General features: G+C 30.8%; 1 protein-coding gene across 1 annotated transcript in view; it reads left to right on the plus strand.

Moving 5' to 3' along the window:
• Positions 1-329: 329 nt before the first annotated feature.
• LOC114334594 (uncharacterized) overlaps positions 330-14,722 on the plus strand; it is a 179,838-nt gene continuing 165,445 nt past the window's right edge. Inside the window, exon 1 of the mRNA XM_050647261.1 lies at positions 330-481. The gene's annotated coding sequence lies outside the window, so the exon portion shown is untranslated. The remainder of the gene's footprint in view (positions 482-14,722) is intronic.

Genomic DNA, 14,722 nt, shown 5'->3' on the forward strand with positions numbered 1-14,722 from the left:
TACTACTTTAGAAATTTATTCTTAAACATTACACAAACAGCTAATGACGATCAATCTCTTGTACAATTCGTAATAGTTAAAAAATACCAAAAATTTTACGTTGCCTCTTTTTAATGACGTGCAGTGTATTTTTGTATGCTGGGCACTCTTTGTTTTTATAATTTTCATAATTTCTGAAACTATTAATTACATTCCACCCACGAAGCCGACTTTCGTACACCGCCCCCAGCCTCTTTTTAGTGGTTGATCATTATGCCCAAAAGGTATTTTACCTTCTCCCTCACGGTATCTAAAAAGATCTTCGTGTATCACGATCTTCACGTCTTCTTTTAAGAATTGTTCAGTTGACCACAAAGAGACTCTTGGGCAAGTCGCAGTCGCTCGTGTAAGGAAACCGTGACAAACGTGCTCTTGCGTAGTGAAACCGGCTTTAAAAACTTTAAAGATTTTGTGTTTTGAGCAGTTTAAGGATGTAATTGGGGTAAGTTTATGGTTTAGTATTCGTATTAATCAGTATCAAAACGCTTTAGTTTTTATTCTTCAGTTCTCTAAACACAGATATTTATTTCTCCATTGATTCTATTTCTCCAAGTCTTGGTTGTTGTATTTTCATTCATTTCTCCCTTCCAACTTCTATGTAATATAACCCTTGTTGCTCTCGATCCATCAAGAATTTTGCTTTATGGTCCGTTCACTAATGGTAAAATATTGCAAAACCTCCAACTTTTAAAGAACCGCTTGGATTGACACGAAATTTGGCACACACACAGCTAACATGTAAAAGAAAAAAAGTGATATTGTGCCGATGTGCGCTAGCGCTTTTGCCCCAGAGGTGAGTTTCACCACCTCTCGGGGGTGAAAAAATATACGTTCAAAATAAGTTCATTATTAGGTTAACTGACTAATTCTGAAAAAATGATGTACTTACAAACTATGTCTCTAGACCCAGTAAAAGCAGAGTTGTAGCTAATGATAAATAGGTTCATACTAGTCAAATTCCAAATCGAGTATTTCATCGTGATATCGTGAAATAACCAAAAAATGAAGCACTGTTTATGGAAAATTCATTAGGTACATCTTTTTAAATTGTTTTTTTTTAGTTTCTAGTACATATAATACATATCCTATAAATAATACATAAGTAAAGCCACTTGTAAAGCGGTAATGATTAATTTCATTTTAAATACTAATTAGGGGGTGAATTTCCCGATTCTTTTACCAAAAAAAAGATACCAGTTTTATTTTGAGCGTAACTTGCTTGCTAGAAACTAAAAAAAAACAAAAATAAATCTATTTTTAAACACTTTAAAAAAATTGTAATGAGTTTTCCCAAAAAGTACTTCATTTTTTTGGTTATTTTAGGTTGAAATATTTGATATTTTTCATTAGCTACACTTCAGCTTCTACTGGATCTAGAGACATCATACATACACCATTTTTTTTACTTTTTTATGAGCTATATTTCTGATAAAAATGTTTTTTTATAGATAAAATATTTACTTTTTGAGTTATTTGCGAAAAAACGTCAAAAACCGTGTTTTTTTTTTGTTGTTGAAAAATGAACATATTCACGCGCAAATAACTAGAACAGTACCTAGTGACTTATTGAAATAACGCTATAGAACAAAAGTTGCTTAGAATTAGTAAGTTTACCTAATAATGAACTTATTTTGAATGTATATTTTTCACCATTTATGCTCTGACCAGAGCATAAATGTCTAAAATTTAAATTAAAATCTTATGTAGATAAAACCAAAGTTACGACAAATCAAACAGAACCGTGTGATTTCAGAAAAAATAAAGAAGCCACAGATTAGATCTTTAGCGTCCAGCAAATCTTTGAGAAACGATGAAATATTTAATATAATAATAGAATAGAATAGAATAGAATTTATTGAATCAAATATACAAAATTTCTTTTGTTTTTGACAAGTCAAAAGAGTACGTACATTATAAAACTTGGACAAAATTTAAAAGATAAATATTATAAATTATAATGAAAAGATATACAAACAGGTACTAACAAATTTAAACAATTTAACACACTATGTAAAAACGTAAAAACATTAAATAAACATAAAAGCATGAAATTAATATCGTCATAATCGGCAAAAAAACCCTGACCAAACTAGTACTATTATATTATATAAGCGGTACCTAAGTACTCTGTCTTTGTGTAAAAACAATGTTTTAAAAAATGTGATTTTATTTTATTTTTAAACGACTGTAAATGAAGACTTTTTACTTCATCTGGCAAAAAATTGTACAAACTAACATCAGTCGAGTTTTTTATACTTTTCGTCAACCTAAAACGTTGTGCTCTAATAGCATCTCTCGATCTTGTATGATGATCATGGAAGTTGGAGTTTATATTAAACTTACTTTTGTTGGAATGAATTTCAATCAGCGTCTCATATATATAGAGTGAAGGCAGTGACATAATACCTAACTCCTGAAATAAAGGTTTACAGTGTTCCCTATACTCTGCTCCTGCAAGTATCCTCACTACTTTCTTTTGTAATTTAAAAATTCTGGCTGCGTGACAAGAGCCACCCCAAATAGTTATTCCGTACTTTAAATGGCTATGGAACAGCGCAAAGTAGATCATTATAAGCGTACTTTTAGGGATCATAAAAACTAAGTTGCGTATCAAAAATATAGTTGTAGCAAGTTTAGAACTTAAGTAGTCTGTATGAGCACTCCAGTCCAAATTATCATCTAGAAAAATTCCTAAGAGTTTAACACTATTTCCTAAGACACACTTCCGATCAGAACTAAACATCAAATTCTGATTTTTGTCTTCATTTAGCTTCAGACCATTATGCAAAAACCAGTTTTTTGCTTTCTGAGTATCACTATCTATTTTAATTTTTAAATTATGTTGATTAATGTCAGTATTTATGAGAGTGGTATCATCTGCAAAGCACACACATTTTATGGGAAAAGTGTAGTGAAATAGATCGTTAAGATAAATAAGAAACAAAGTGGGTCCTAGTATTGAACCTTGAGGAACACCGTATTCGACCGTGTTCAAATCAGAAAAGCTATTATTAAGAAAAACTGCCTGTTTTCTATTTGTTAAATAAGATGTAAATAGATTGAGGGTGTTTCCTCTTATACCATATTTATGCATTTTTTCCAACAGTAACTTATGCGAAACACAGTCAAAAGCTTTGGATAAATCACACAATGTCAAAGACACGAAATGACCCTCCTCCAAGCCGTCGACTATATCTCTCACAATTTTCTGTATAGCTTGTGTAGTGCTGCACTTTTTTCTAAAGCCATATTGATTACAGTGAAGTATTTTGTGTTTATCTAGATATTCTATCAAACGAGTATTAAGAATGCTTTCAAAAATTTTACCGAAAATGGGAATGATAGAGATGGGACGATAATTTCCAATTTCATCTAAAGACCCCTTTTTGAATAGTGGTAACACTTTTGTTACTTTTAGTACATCTGGGAAAATCCCCTCAGTAAGGCAATTATTATAAAGTAAAACTAATTTGTCAATAACAATATCAATAGTTTCGACAATTATTTTTTTGTTCAAGAAATAAAAATCTGTACAATGTGAATTTTTCAAGCCACGCAAAACATTTCTGATCTCAATATCAGTAACAGGTAGTAAAAATAAAGAGTGGCAAGGAGAGTGTACATCTTTCAAAATATCTATAGCCACATTTTCATTTGTAGAACTAAAAGAATCTCTAATATTTTTAGCTACTGAAGTAAAGTAATTATTGAAATCGTTTGATGAGATCGTACTATGACAAACTTTTTTATTTTGAACTTTATTTCTGTGATAGTTTATAACTTTCCAACTGTCACGAGATATATGTTCAGAATTTGAAAAGAAATACCCATAAGCTAGTTTTTTCTTTAATGATATTGTTGATCTATAATGCTTCTTAAACTTATTATATTCACTATAATCTTTTGTAACGTCAGCAATTACCTTGACCGTGGAAAGATTTTCTCGCATAAGTTTTAATTCATCATCAAACCAAGAAATTGGAGCTTTACTATGAGTTCCCAATTTTTTCAATGGAAAATTGATTTCAGTTAACTTTTGATACATTTCAGTAATAAATTGAGCTAATTCTGTTGCAGTTTTGAGAGAAATAGCTAAAGACCAGTCAACGTTATTTAACGAATGTTTTAACTTCAGTATGCCATTACTCGTTATACGTCTTGTGTATGTATTTGCACTATGATTTTTTTCAGATTTTATTTTTAAGTTAATAAATTGAGCAAGATGATCAGAGATACATGGGTCTACAATTCCACAACCAATTATCCCCCTGTCTATGTTTGTTAAAATGTTATCTAAACAAGTTGCTGATCTAGTTGTTATTCTAGTATATTCATTAATATTTATTGTTAAGCCAAAAGTAGAAATTAGATCACGGAAATTGCTGAGTTCATTAGAAGATTTTTTAAAATCAATGTTGAAATCCCCAATTATTATTATTTCTAAAAAATTAGCAGAGCAAAACACCAATAACTTTTCAAAAAGGTCTAGAAATATTTTAAAATTCCCATTTCCGGTTCTATACACTGTTACTATAATAGTTTTAATATCTATAATTTCTAATGCACAAAATTCACCCTCATATTCACATGATATATTATTCAAACAAACTGGTCGTGTAGAAAATTTATTATCGCTAAAAATTGCAACACCTCCATGTTCTCTTACCTTCCGACAGAAAAAAGTTGACAAAAAGTACCCATCAAACTTTAATGTTGTTAATTCGTTTTCTCTGAGCCAATGTTCAGAGAAACATAATATATTGTATCTTTTATTTTTCAAAAAAACATTAAGCTGATCTATTTTGTTTATTAAACTTTGTGTGTTTACATGGAAAATACTAACTAGACTAATCTGGTCAGAGTTTGCTAACGAATTTTGATTATTATAAAATGGTACAGAGTTATTTAAAATAACACTTTCACTGTTGTCTTTTCCTGTTAAAGTATCTACCTTGGTTAGAAGGTTTATTGACGGAATATTTTCTGCGAAAAAAATATTCACTCACCTCTATTCCCTTTGGCCATGTCTGTGGTTGAAAAAGAATATCCTTCAATTCTGCATCTGCCGTAATCCTGAAAGAATTTGATCCATTTACCTTATTCTCGTATAAAGTGCATGAGAACTCATGCCCGGGAAACTTTGTTTGTAGGTATGTTTCCAATTTTTGTGTACTGTAAGATTGTTTATACTTTGCTGCATAAATCCACACCTTGTCTTTTGTTGCAAGCTCCTCACTCTCACTGTTATTGCCCACAACTTTTGCATCCGACCGAGTTTTGTTTTGGTTTTGACCAAGACTGTGGATATCATTCATTTTCAAACTTTGTTGAGCCTGCGTTAAGGCGCTTGAGAATTGCTGGTTTGTAATTGTTATATTCTCACGTGTCTCGTGTATGCCCTTGGTTTTCTTACCATCAGCTTTAGCAACGGAAATTGGAGGATGACCGGCAACATCGCTTTGCTTGTTTGTATTTGGCACATGGTTAACCTGCAAATTTGCTGGGTTTTGTAGCAAATTTATAATATAATCTTGATTACTAATCGTTCGTTCAAATTCTTTGATAATACGTGTTGAAGCTTCTAGTTGGACGTTTGCGACTTTGAGGTCATATTTTAATGTTAAATGACTTACCGCATTGGCGTGGTCAGTTGAACTATTATCAGATATTTCAGTAGTTACATCAGGAAACTTGGCATTTTCATCACTTTCCACATACTTAACCACTTTATCACTTGATTTTATGTCCAAAGGAACTTTCTTTTCAATTATTATCCTGATTAGATCACTTTTATTCAATTTGTTCAATTCTTTCTTAACTTCCTCGATCTCCGCCATGTTGCCAATATACCTAATAAGGTCCCCAACTTATTCGTGGATTTATATTATCATTTCCCCATATTATCATATGGGGAAAAACCTGGTAACCTGTAGATGTACCTTTACCATATATTGGCTCTAAACACAGGGGAGCTCGTTAAGGGGGGGGGCGAAAAAATAAGATAAGGTAAGTTAAGTACATGCAAAACAGTGTATATTTAAAAAATCTGACGATTTGGGCGGGGTGTAAGGAAATGGGTGAGTCATAAAGTTTCACAAGAAAAAAGCGAATTTTTCGCGAAATGAACGATAGATCTAAAAACTAAAAAATACGTGCTCAATATTTTTCAAAATTCTATCGAATGATATCAAACACGACTCCCCACGGTGAGGAGTGCGGGGTAAATTTAAAATTTTAAATACGAATCCCGCGATATTTGGCGAATTCAACATCAGATCGAAAAACTGAAAAGTACACTTATTCAATATGTTTGAAAAATCTATCTAATCGCACCAAACACGACCCCCCACGGAGGTGGGGTGGGGGTTACTTTAAAATTTTAAATAGGAGCCCCCATTTTTTTATTGCAGATTCGGATTCCTTACCAGACAAGGCGAAACCGGCTGGTTCGTTGGAAAAAATATTCCCATGAGGTTTTTTGCATAACCATATTCGTGAGACATCCCAGAATAAGGTTCAAGAAGTCGCCTACGTGAAAAGTGGTCAAGATTTTTTTTTATTTTTTTAAACAAATTGCAAAAAATCAATATTTTTGGCCCGGATACATTTTTGTAGGGTTTTTTGGACCACTTTGCACAAATAAAGTCTCTTATAATTTTTCTTTAAAGTTGCTCGTTTTCGAGTTACATATAAGCAATTTAAAATTGAAAAAAACGAATTATGGCGATTTTTAAGGCTTAATAACTCGGTTAAAAATTATTAATATGAAATTCAGAAAGTGACCAAATCAAAGATTAAAGCCTCCACTACGTGATCCTGGAGAAAGTGTCATTAATTTATGTGGATTGAGTGGATTGATGTGGATTGATCAAAGTCGATTATAAAGAAATGACTAAAGGCAACAATATTTTATATAAATGGTCAATTTCATTCCAGAAACTGCGGAAATCATCATATAATTCTCGATTAATAGATAGATTTCCATCAATATACTGTAGAAAAAAAATATTTCACAAGACAATGAAAATTTAAAACAAGAAAAAGTAATGGCATAATTCAAGACAAATTAACACGTACTAGATTTGATTTTCAAATATATAATTAATTTTTTTTGTGTAATTTATTGTTAAAAGATACTATTTATAACTATAATAAATAAATATTTTTATTTTTATTTAAATATTTCAATTTTGCAATAACTATTAAAGGGGTTGGCGCAAGATTTCGGCTCCAATGCTTTTTAAATGCATTCATTTTTTTTTCGCATCCTGAGAAAACTAATAAATATTTTTGAAAAATTTAAACGCAGAATGAAAGGTTACGTTATTACAGAGGGCCTAAAGTTCCTTAGAATAAACTAAAATTTAGGCGCAGAATTTCGGTTGCAATGCTTTTTAAATGCATTCAAACATGTGAAAACTAGATAATAAATATTTTATGAAAGATTACATTATTACCGAGGACCGAAACTCCCTTACAATAAACAAAAAGTTTCTTTTGAATCAAATATTTAAAATTAAAAGTCACACTAAATTTTCTCTTTTTTTTTTACCCCTGTAACTTATTAAAATAAATATTATAGAAGTTTTCAGGGACTCTCGGCCCTCGGTTATAACGTAATCTTTCATTATTCTTTTTTTAAAATACTTATTAGTTTTCTCAGGGTTCGAAAAAAAAAAAATGAAGCATTGAAGCCGAAATTTTGCACCTGCCCCTTAAGTAAAATTGTTTAAAATTTTTATAATATATAAGTAGTTCAGAGAAATAAGAAAAAAAATATCATGTTGGTGACACAACCCCCTCCAGGCCGAAAACAAATTTTTTGAGTAGTATGGATATCTATAATAATAGCCTATATATATATATATATATATATATATATATATAACAAGGAGAGGTATATATATATATATATATATATATATATATATATATATATATATATATATATATATATATATATATATATATATATATGTTTTCTGCATCCGATTTTGATGATATACATAGTTATAAACAAATGAAGATCAAAAAACGGGAAATTTTCGCTTTTTTCGTCTATTACCAAAAAGTGAAGCATTTTAAATAAATTTGAGAGTACCTAATAAACTCAAAAATCGTATAAAAAACTTCAATATGGCGTTCGCTGAATATATCTGTCCTTATTTGTTGCTTAGAAAAAGGCAAAATAAATCATAAATTCTGAGTTTTTATACATGTTTAAACCTTATTTAAAAATTAAGTTGGAAGCTTCTTATTAAGTGGAATGCTGAGACTTCTGGTGCTTAAATTATACTCTAAATTTTAAAGCAATTGGTCAAATATTTTAAAAGTTATTTAATTTGTTTATCCCAAATTATTTTTTTTTTGCAACAATATAAGTCAGAAAATGATGAAGTTAGAGTAATGCCTCGGATAGTTTTCGAAAGAAGAAGACTTATACTATTAACTTAATTTAAAAAATGACAAAAAGTAATTTTAAATACTGCAAAATTATTTTGCAAGAACATGTCGATTTTTTGCTTATAAACAAATAGAACAACTTTTTAACCATTACCCGTAGAAAAATTATATTTTCATATTTAGAAAAACAGACTTTTTATACAAATTTAGAAAGAGAAAATATTGTCCTAGGGCAATTGGGGACGAAGTTGGCCTCCCCTTTTTGTTAATTCACAACAGCTTTGTTTATAACAATTAAAAAATAAAATTAGCCACATTTGAAAGAACATACTTCAAAGTTTTAATGTACCGTATATAAAAAAATTTCCTTTCAAGGAAATCGTCCACAAAACTTCAAAATATGGGCCTTAAAATCGGCCGCCCTTGAAACGTGGGAGAGCAATGAGAAGGGGGAAGGAGCTGTTAGCTGTATCTCTGGTTCTCGTTTATGGATTTCGACGTCTCATTTTTTAATTTGTATGTACTTTTTGCGTGAATTACGAATATGCTTTATTTAAATAAACTAATTGTTATATACACCATTAAATTTATATAACCAATTTTTTTCAATCTTTTTAATAATATTTGAAGTAATTTTAATCACAAAACATTACATTTACATCACATTAAATATTTATGAATTAAATAATAATACATAGTTCTTCATTAAACTTGTAAATAATTTATTTTTAATAGATTGTATGAAAAAAAAACAAATTATCCCATTCAATTGTTTCTAAAAATAGTATTGGTCTATGGAAATCAAAAAATCTCAAATGAACTAGGTTATATTTTTGCTAAACATGCTGTGTCTTTAAGATGTGTTTTAACAAAACTAAATTAACAATAAAAAATAACAGTTAACAAAACTTTAAAAAGAGAAAGGCACATAACGTAAAGAGTTCTTATCGACACCTATAACATTTATTTGTCGACCAGGTAAGCGGTATGCACAGCGCAACATAAGAGAGACGAGATTGTTTAATGGAGGCTCTGTGATGTTTTGGGGTGGAATTTTCCCGATAGTAATATGGATTTGGTGTCTACGTGGAGGCTCTTTAAATAGGAGAGGTACATTACACATATTTTTTTTCTTTGAACACTCTTTTCCTGTCGCACTATATATAGGAAATGATTTATAGGAAATGATATGAACTAGGTATGATATGACCTGACCTCCTCACGTATCGCAGTCGTCAGTTAAAACACATATTAACCGTCGCAGGACCAACCTTTTAGTAGAAACAGCGAGGACCAAGGAGGGTCAATAAATAATGTCCGCACATAAATTAATCAAAAACGTGCTTCTTTAGTTAAACTAATTTATAAATAACACTTTTATAATATTATTCCTAGACGTTAATGGAACAGTTAAAAGATACGAATTTATAATTTACCCGGAGTTTTCGACTTCAGTGAAATTGGTATCATCGTTGGATACAGAAACATTTTTGACTTCTTGCTGTGCTTACCGCATACATACTTACTTGCATTTTGAACAAACTATGGTTATTTTTGCCCACTTATTGGACTGTTTTCTTTTATATTTTGCTAATTTGACACATGAATGATATCGACCCTTTCCATTTTGGGATGGTGTTGAAGGTATTCAAGGGGATAACCTTATAGTCCACTGTCAAGTTTTTATAAAAGTATGAGGAAATGAATTAAATTATAAAAATGCTAATTATGCCATCTAACCCGTTGTCCTAGGTGAACGACAAACGCGACAACGCGACACGACGCGTTGCGACGCGAAAATATCAAGTAATGTATTTGTGTATGGCCTACGTTTTCGGGTTAATCAGTCTACGACAAGACGCGACGAAGTGCAAACTTGTTTTGTTCGCGACGAGACACGACGCAGTGTCAAGTGCAAGTTGCTTTTTCAATTCAAATTATGTTACTCAATAGTTTATTAAATATAGTCCATTCTTTCACGGTTTTTGCTCTAAATTTTAAAGAACCGCTTGGATTGACATGAAATTTGGCATAGGTATAGCTTACATGTCAAAGAAAAAAAGTGATATTGTGCCGATGTGTGCTTTTGCCCTGGGGGTGACTTTTACCCCCTCTTGGGGGTGAAAAAATATATGTCCAAAATAAGTCCGGAAATGGGTAAACTGACTAATTTTAGGTAACTTTTGTTCTATAGAGCTTTTTCGCCAAGTCAACACTTTTCGAGTTATTTGCGAGTGAATATGTTCATTTTTCAACAAAATATCCACATTTTTAGACGGTTTTTCGCAAATAACTCAAAAAGTAAGTATTTTGTCGAAAAAAACGTTCTTAGTAAAAATATAGCATATAAAAAAGTAAAAAAAAAATGATGTACGCGTTAGGTCTCTGGATCTCGTAGAACCAGAGTTATAGCCAATGAAAAATAGATTCAAATTCACCAAATTTCAAATACAATATTTCGACGAGAAATATCCAAAAAATTAAGCACTTTTTGGGGAAAACCCATTTCAACTTTTTTAAAGTGTTTAAAAAAGCTTTATTTATGTTTTTACAAAAAGTTTCTAGCATTAAATTTAAGCAAGTTACGCTCAAAATAAAGTTGGTCCCTTTTGTTTTTGCAAAAAAAAATCGGGAAGACCACCCCCTAATTAGCAACTTAAATGAAATTAATCGTTACCGCTCCACAAATTATTTTACTTATGTTGTGTTTATATGATCTGTAAGTTTCATCGATTCAAAGTGCTTATTTTTGAAAAAATTTGGTTTCAAAGTAAAATTTTTAAAAATTTAAATTTTGAAAAAGATGCTTTTTTTCAAAATAACTTAAAAATTGTTAGAGATACCAAAAATCTCGAAAAACAAAAAAAAGTCAGATTTGCTTTTCTAAATATCATGTATTTTTTTGTTTTTCTGTTAGACAAAAATTGATTAAGATTTGGTGTTTCTAAATTTGCATACATTCCTGATCAGTGACTCGTTCAACCCTTTTTAACTACATCCCTTTCAAAAATAAGGACTTTGAACCGATCAAACTTACAGATCATATAAACAATATATACACGAGTCAAGAAACTTGTGAAGTCGTAACGATTAAGTTCATTTAAGATACTAATTAGGGGGTTATTTTCTCGATATTTTTACCAAAACCAAAAGGGACTAACTTTATTTTGAGCGTAACTTGTTTAATTTTGATGCTAGAAATTTTTTGTATGAAACAAAAATGAAGCTTTTTTTAAACAATTTAAACAAGTTGTAATGAGTTTTCCCCCGAAATGTGCTTAATTTTTGGTTATTTCACGTTAAAGTATTCCATTTGGAATTTGACGAATATGAACCTATTTTTCATTAGCTATAACTCTGCTTCTACTCGGTGTAGAGACGTGATATATACACCATTTTAATAAATTTTTTACAATATATATTTTTACTAAGAATGTTTTTTCGACAAAATACTTACAATTTGAGTTATTTGCGAAAAACCGTCTAAAAGGGCGGTTATTTTGTTGAAAAAATGAACATATTCACTGCCAAATAACTCGAAAAGTATTGACTTAGTGAAAAAAAGAATGTGTGTGTACCTTGTACGCACGTAAGAAGTTATACTTCTATTATATGATTATATGATTATAAACGAAATTAATATACTTTTTATTTATATTTTATTTAAATATTAAATTAATTTATACTTAATACTTCTCAAACATTTTTATTAAAACAGTGCCAAAAATTAAAATAATAAAAAAATAAAACACACACAAACACATTAAAAATGCCACAAATGATTTCTGAACATTAATTGTCGCAAAAATTTTTAACTAAATACGTATTTTCTGAAAATAAAATTATATAATAAATATACTTACAACCATAAAATGTATAAAAAAAATAAAAAAATAAAAGTTTCTATTGGGATTCGAACCAACTTACCACGCGGCTGGTATTTGCGTTGTATTGGGATTCACTCGCATTAAAACTGCGCCACAGAGACAGCTTGTCATTATGTGCGAAGATCGTCTAACTAAACAGATTAACCTTTTGACATTTTTAACTTATGTAAATCAAACTATTTTGATTTTGAATTGAAATGATTTAGAATTGAAAAAATACAACAAAACATAGGGTAAGAAGACAATATATTAGGTGAATATTGATAGAAATTTTGATGGTAATCAAATTATGTAAAAAAAAGTATTACATACTACTTATGTATTTTGGTAGGTTCAAGGTAGGTATCGGAGCCCGTATAACGACTAATAAATTTCGCAATCACTTGCGTCGTGCAAAGTGGCTATGTTCAAATATCATAACAAAATTTGATCAACTATTTATAAAACACTTACCAGTGAAAGATTCTTTAGCTTTGAATAAGCGAGATCTGCGGCACTCATACTAGGCACAGTTTGATGAGCTTTCACATTGGCATGCAACAATCATCTCTTCTATGTAAATAAGTCCAAAAATATAATATGAAAACTATTTAAAAAGGCAGTATAACCATTAACTAACTTTTTGTTTGTTGTTTCTCTTCCTACAAATTTTAAAACGCAACAAGCATACATTATAACCAAACACAGTCCCACAGCTGTGCCACAGCTGCCATATTGGATAATTTTTGTCATGTCATTTGAACATCCAATCAGAACAAAGTTATAATGCGCATGCGCCTGGTCGCTAGGTTTTCCCATATAAAATTTCACCGTCATTACGCCCGTAAAGAAGTATAACTTCAAAAACTCTATAGAACAAAAGTTACTTAAAATTAGCCACTTTATCCATTTCCTGGCTTTCTTTGGACGAATATTTTTTCACCCCCAAAAGGGGGTGAAAACCACCCCTAGGACAAAAGCACATATCAGCACAATATCACTTTTTTTCTTTGACTTGTTAGTTATGTGTGTGCCAAATTTCATGTCAATCCAAGCGGTTCTTTAACATTTAGAGGTTTTGCAATATTTTACCGTTAAAGAACGGACTAATAAAAAAACTAATATAGTACCAGTAACTATATAGTACCAGTGTTTTTTCATTAACATACCTTGAAGCCAGTAACAGCGTCGCCTCAATAGAAATTGGTCTTTGAAAATTACTTATTGACAGTTGAATACTGGGTTTATTAGCTGCAATGATATAATCGAAAGTGCATGGTAATAAGCCACAATACATTTTAAACCAAAGTGGATTATTTATTAATTTAGAATATAAATGATGAAACTCTCCAAATTTATTTCGCTCTAAATATATGATATTTGTTGTCTTTCTTCTTCGTTTATGGAATTTTTTTTAAAGCTAAGTATTTAATATGAATTTTCTAGTAACACTGCCGTATACTTCCCCATACTTAGGAATAGGAATGCATTGACATCGTCACGTTTGTCCTAGATTGAACGATGGAAAGCGACGCTACATAACTACATAAGCCACACGTCGCGTGAATTACTGGTCGCATCGTATCGCATCGCACCGCATCGCGTCGCGTCGTTTTCCGTCGCTCACCTAGGACAACAGGAATAGGGCAGTAGTACACCGACAACTACTAATGATTTGAGATTTTTAGGAACAAAGGTATTTAGAAAATCGGATGTAATGCAATGTTGTGGATACTTTTTAACCCTCCTTGGTCCTTCTAGGGTTAAAGAATAAAACCGTCTAGTTTCTTTGTTGTTAAGGATATCAGAGAAAATAAAAAAAAATAAAAGGTTCACAAAATATGAGGCTACAACATAGTATCGATGCATAACCACCTTTTTAACTTTTCCTCCCTATAGGGCAGGGGTGGGCAAAAGGCGACTCGCGGGCCTGATCCGGCCTTTTTGCTTACTTTATCCGGCCCGTTGAAAAATCCCGCAAGCTTTTTTTAAGAGTATAGGCGCAATGCTTTTTAAATGCATTAATTTTTTTCGAATCCTGAGAAAATTATACTGCCGACGGCCGAAAGTCCCTGAAAACTTCTACAATGCTTATTTTAGTAAATCGCAGAGGTGAACAAAAAAGAAAAAAAAAATAGTGTGGTTTTTAATTTCAAATATCTCCTTCAAAAGAAACTTTTAATTTATTCTAAGGGACTTTTGGCCTTCGGTAATAATGTAATCTTTCATTCTGCGTTTAAATTTTTCAAAAATATTTATTAGTTTTCTCACGATTCGAAAAAAAGGAATGCATTTAAAAATCATTGGTCCGAAATTTTGCGCCTACGCTCTTAATCTCTTTTATGCGATTTTCTTGAAATCAACAGTATTAGTGTTTGTAGTGTTCATATAAATAATGTATCTCTATCTTCTGC

This window comes from Diabrotica virgifera, chromosome 3 (assembly GCF_917563875.1).
Source record: "Diabrotica virgifera virgifera chromosome 3, PGI_DIABVI_V3a".
NCBI classification, from domain to species: Eukaryota; Metazoa; Arthropoda; class Insecta; order Coleoptera; family Chrysomelidae; genus Diabrotica; species Diabrotica virgifera.